The sequence below is a fragment of the Triticum aestivum genome, chromosome 6D (genome assembly GCF_018294505.1).
Source record: "Triticum aestivum cultivar Chinese Spring chromosome 6D, IWGSC CS RefSeq v2.1, whole genome shotgun sequence".
Taxonomy (NCBI): Eukaryota; Viridiplantae; Streptophyta; class Magnoliopsida; order Poales; family Poaceae; genus Triticum; species Triticum aestivum.
The window spans coordinates 468008849-468014717 of record NC_057811.1 but is presented as its reverse complement, the minus strand read 5'-3'; the positions used below and the strand labels follow the sequence as shown (position 1 = coordinate 468014717).

General features: G+C 43.2%; 1 pseudogene; it reads left to right on the top strand.

The window, feature by feature from the left end:
• The first annotated feature begins 430 nt into the window (after nt 1–430).
• Nucleotides 431–5642, top strand: LOC123145963 (G-type lectin S-receptor-like serine/threonine-protein kinase B120; annotated as a pseudogene).
• The last annotated feature ends 227 nt before the right edge of the window (nt 5643–5869 follow it).

Genomic DNA, 5869 nt, shown 5'->3' with positions numbered 1-5869 from the left:
TTTCATCAATAAGTTTCTGTCAGAGTTGGAGATAGTAAATAAAAGGGAGACGCATGCGGTACCAGGGAGAGTCATGCGGAGTGCAACATGGGTGCCGCCAATCCAAGGATGTGTCAAGATCAATGTTGACGGGGCAGTGGCCGTGAGAAGGAAGCATGGTTCTGTCGGAGTGATATGCAGAGACCAGCAGGGCAACTTTCTGGGGGCTTCAGCGATCATCTTCAAGCACATCACAGAACCTCAAACGTTGGAAGCCCTAGCTATAAGATAAGCTCTCTCTTTGGCGGATGATCTTTATGTACAAGATATACAGGTTGCATCCAATTGCAAGGTGGTTGTCGATGAGTTGAATCATGGCAAGCTAGCTACTTATGGAGCTGTACTTCGGGAGATATCAGAACACTCTTCTAGCTTTTTATCTTGCAATATATATATATAGGTCATGAATTTAGGAGCTCAAACTATGAAGCTCACAATCTAGCGAAACATTCTCTCTCCCTTGCGGTTGGCCGCCATGTGTGGTTAGGCCATCCGGGAGATCTTCATTTCGTCCCTGTAAACATTGTGACGGGTTAATAAAGTTTCGCGAGATTGTCTCAAAAAAAAGTTATATACTCTGCTTTCTGATTCTCAAAAAAAAATTACTCTGCTTTCTCGCCCCCATCGCGTGGACTTGCGAGCGGCGAGCGGCGACAACTGACCGTGGGAAGGTACGAGTGGGGCATCTGGCCACTGGGCGTGCTGGCGTTGAGGGATGGCGAGCCACCGGCGGTCGGTCACTCGGTCAGCACTCGCTCATCGCGGCCGCGGCCAGGCATTAGGCGCTGCCGCCGCCGCCGCCTGCAGTGAGCCGGCGAGCTGCAAGCCATTGGCAAGAGCAATCTGCCCACCCTCTTCCCGCTGGTACATATTCTTGGGCAATTCTTAATTACAGTAGTTGTGGAAGTCCTAATTAGGTTATCTGCAGTTCACATTGGGTCATGGATTGCTGCTCTAAATTGTTTGCTGTTTGCGGAACAGCAGAAGGGGGCAGTGATGGTAAGGGGAAAACTATTGATGCATTTTTCAAAAGAAAGAGATATGAATGTGATTTTGGTGTAGTTCCTTTGTTATGGAGTAGGTTATACATATAATTACATTAGAAATATATTTTGTAAGCTAGTGTGGATAAGTAAATATAATTATCTAATTACCTAAATATTTGCAATATCTAACATGTTGTATTAGGATGATTTCTCATTCGTTTATTTTTTTGCAGCTTCACCCCTCCTAAGATTTTTTTTCGAGCTCCGCCACTGCATATGGCCTAGGTCGATCCTCCTGTCTTTATCTATCACTAGTCTCATTGATTTCAGACTTTGACACCATCCATTCATTTTCCCCCCTTCCGAGCGTGTTCGTCAACCTCCAATCTTTATCTATCATGTCACTGGTCTGACTAACTTCAGACTTTCACACCCTCCATTCATCCCCCCACCCCCTTCCTAACAGGCAATGAGAGCTGAGTTTCAGTTGGAAGGACAGAAAATTCCGGAGAGTGTTTGTCTATCTAATCCCAAGCTCATATGGGTACTACATTATCCACTCACTGCAGCGGAATTGCTCCGAACAACCATACACCTCAGCTATATCTGTGTGCTATTTTCTTCCCTAGACACAAAAGGTGTAAGGAGACAGCACAATGGATGTGCACCATATTCCCATCCTCTTCCTCCTACTCTTGAGTTCGTTCTGCGAATCCGACGATCAGCTCACACGGGCAAAACCACTCACCCACGGCGACACACTCATATCAGAGAGCGGGAACTTCGCGCTCGGCTTCTTCTCCACAACCAGCTCCAACAAGAGTTCTTACCTTGGCATATGGTACCACAGCATCCCTGGTCCACGCACCGTCGTGTGGGTCGCCAATCGAGACAACCCAATCACCACCTCTTCATCCGCGATGCTCTCCATCACCACCAGTTCTGATCTGGCGTTGTCTGACTCCAAAGGCCATGCTATTTGGAGGGCTACAAGCAGTATCACCACAGGAGGGGCCGAAGCTTACGCTTTGCTACTCAACTCCGGGAATTTCGTCCTCCGATTGCCAAACTCCACGGATGTATGACAGAGCTTTGATCATCCGACAGACACACTACTTCCAACGATGAAACTTTTATTGAGCTACAAGGCCCATGCCGTCGAGCGGCTCATTGCTTGGAAGGGTCTGGATGACCCATCCTCTGGGGATTTCTCATGCGGTGGCGACCCTAGCTCGCCGACCCTTCAGAGGCTAATTTGGCAGGGGACCACGCCATATTCTCGCAGCAATGTGGTTAATGGCGTGTCGGTGTCTGGCGGCACATACCTCAGCAACGCCAGCTCCATTGTGTATGAAACAAACATCAAGCTGGGCGATGAGTTCTACTATATGTTCACTGTCTCTGATGGTTTACCGTTCACGCGTTTGACGCTTGACTACACAGGCACGCTGAAGTCTCTAAATTGGAACAGCCACTAATCATCATGGACAGTCCTGTTTGAGAGGCCCAAAGCTGCTTGCGACGTCTATGCCTCATGTGGCCCATTCAGCTATTGCGACCTCACTGGTACTGTCCCGGCATGCAAATGCTTCCATGGGTTTGAGCCTGAAAATCTTAACTTTTCAAGCGGTTGTCGGCGAACAGAAGACCTGAATTGTGGCAAGCAAAGTCAGTTCATAACTTTAACTGGGATGAAGGTCCCTGACAAGTTCTTACATTTCAAGAACAGAAGCTTCGATGAGTGTGCCGCCGAGTGCAGCAGCAACTGCTCATGTACGGCGTATGCTTACGCCAATTTGAGTAGTGGTGGTGCTAACGATGACCCGACAAGGTGCTTGGTTTGTACAGGGGAGCTTATCGACACAGGAAAGTCAACTGACTCTGGCGAGAACATGTACCTTCGCCTTGCTGAGTCTCCTGGTATGCACTGTCCCATTGCCTTGTGAATAGCTAAAAATTTACAAGTTCCTCATCTAAATTGTCATATATTTGCGAACCGAAAGCGAGTAAGATGGATTTGATAAAAAACAGAACATTCCTTCCTTTTAACATCATCTTACAGATACAAAAGATATGTTTCCCAATTACTAAGGTAAGCCATACAACTTCCCCTCTTCACTTTCAAGTGCGTTGAGAATTGTTTTTAGTCCATGTTTTAGCAATTATCCAATAGAGAGAGTTACTATTTTTTCTCACATTGACAATGGCCGATTAACTATTGAGTTTTGGAATAAGCATATTGCAAGATCAAATACTATTCTAGATGATCAGATCTTTGATTTACCACAAGCACTGGTAGTTAAGGCACTCAAATTACTGTGGTATACGTACTTAATTAGCTTGACAGATCCGACATGGTATGCTTGTGCAAGTGAATCCTGAACTTCTGGTTGGTTGCATTTCTACAGTTGACAAGAGTAGTTTACTAAAGGTTTTACTCCCAATTATAGCATTACTATTGTTGCTGACATGCATTGCCCTCATCTGGACTTACAAATTCAGAGGTAGAATAACAGATGTCCTCTCTTTTTTGACATACTGTATGAACATTAATGCAAGAATTAAGGGAAAAAATGGATGTCTTTACCAGCAGGAAAATGGCGAAAGAAGGAAAACCAGAAGTAACTAATGCGAGAATACTTTAGCACATCCGATGAACTCGAAGGCAGAAGTACAGAATTTCCATTTATTAGCTACAAAGAGATCCTTTCAGCAACAAATTTCTTCGCTGATTCAAACTTGCTTGGACGGGGAGGTTTTGGCAAAGTTTACAAGGTAATATAAAGTGGTATTTACAGTAGATCTTTTGGGTTAAAAATGAAACATGACTAATTTACCCTTCAACTGTTGTCTATCTAACTCTAGAAAAGAGCTTTGAGTCTCAAATCATGATCGGGATGATGTGCCATCTATGGGGAGAAGTTGAGAACTTACGCATTTAGTTGTTGTTGTTCTCACTGAAGCCTTCTACTTCCCCAGTTGTTAATACATCTCGAAATGGATGTCAAATAAACATGTCCATGTCCAAAATTGGCGTGCTTTAAAATGAGTTGCCCATTTGCACAAGTTTTGATATTTTAGGGTATACAAGGAGAACACTTTAGAGTAAAAAATTATCTCATGGGCTACAATTAAAAGGGGTTAAAAGTGCACTTCATTGCGTGAAAGGCATTGTGGAGTTGAAAAAGTTAGCTTCCAAGTGTTACCCGACTAAAAAATATGCACTCTTATAGGGCACAATGGAAGGTGGATATGAGGTTGCTGTCAAAAGGCTTAGCCAGGGTTCTGGTCAAGGCATTGTGGAGTTCAAAAATGAAGTAGTTCTAATTGCAAAACTGCAGCACAAGAACCTGGTCAGACTTCATGGGTGTTGCATTCAGGAAGATGAGAAGTTACTGATCTACGAATACTTACCTAACAAAAGTTTGGATGCCTTTATTTTTGGTACGTGTTAGTATGTTGATCTTATGTTGCTTAATTCTTACATTAGCCGGAGTTATACTCATGATGGCTAGATTTGTTTCATATTTTATCAAGATGTTGCACGAAAACACATGCTTGATTGGTCGACGCGGTTCAAAATAGTTAAAGGAATAGCAAGAGGTCTTCTTTATCTCCATCAAGATTCAAGATTAACAATAATTCACAGAGATCTCAAAGCAAGCAACATCTTGTTGGACGCAAAAATGACTCCCAAAATTTCAGATTTTGGTATGGCACGAATATTTGGTGCAAACCAGAATCATGCAAACACTACTAGGGTTGTCGGGACATAGTAAGTAACTGGTGAATTAACAAATCCTTAACATTGTACTTTCCATGGCTTAATACAATTTAGTTCATACATTCCTTTCTGACTTGTTGAATGTCTTAAATAGTGGTTACATGTCACCTGAATATGCGATGGGAGGTGCATTTTCTGTTAAAACAGACACATATAGCTTTGGTGTTCTTCTCTTGGAGATTGTTAGTGGCCTGAAGATCAGTTCACCTCTGCTCAAAACAAATTTTTGCAGCCTTATAACTTATGTAAGTATTGTTGAACGTGCACAGTTACCCCCCCCCCCCCCCCCCCCCCACACACACACTGCAAGGGCCCCAACCTCATAAACTACTACTCCCTCCGTTCCTAAATATAAGTCTTTGTAGAGATATCACTATGGACTACATACAGAGCAAAATAAGTGAACCTACACTCTAAAATGCATCTACATACATTCGTACGTGGTCCATAGTGAAATCTCTACAAAGACTTATATTTAGGAACGGAGGGAGTACTTGTTAACTTCATCGTCATTTCATTTTCTTGGTCAGGCGTGGAGACTATGGGAAGTTGGAGAAGCAACTGAACTAGTGGACTCTTCTGTTGTCGCGAATTGCTCACTTCATGAAGTTCTACGGTGTGTTCATGTCGGACTCTTGTGTGTTCAAGACCATCCCAACGATAGGCCGCTAATGTCATCGGTTATGTTTATGTTGGAGAATGAAAACACGCTTCTTCCAACTCCAAAGCAACCCGCTTACTTTGCTCTAAGTAATCGTGAAGGTCAAGAAGCAACAGATAACATAGAGAACTCCACAAATGCAATTAGCATCACAGCCTTGGAGGGTCGTTAAATGTTGTATAACTTTGCGTGTGCGGATATTAGTATACTCTCTTTGTGAACTAAACTTTGCATATGCCGGTTGTGTTGAATACTCGATGTAATTTTTATTATATTTGTGATGCTTTGTAAGCCTACCCCAACTTGTTTGGGACTAAAGGCTTTTTTGTTGTTGTTGTTGTATTTGTGGTGCTTTGTACTTCTTATGAACCTTTAAAATAGGACGTCGATAACAACCAA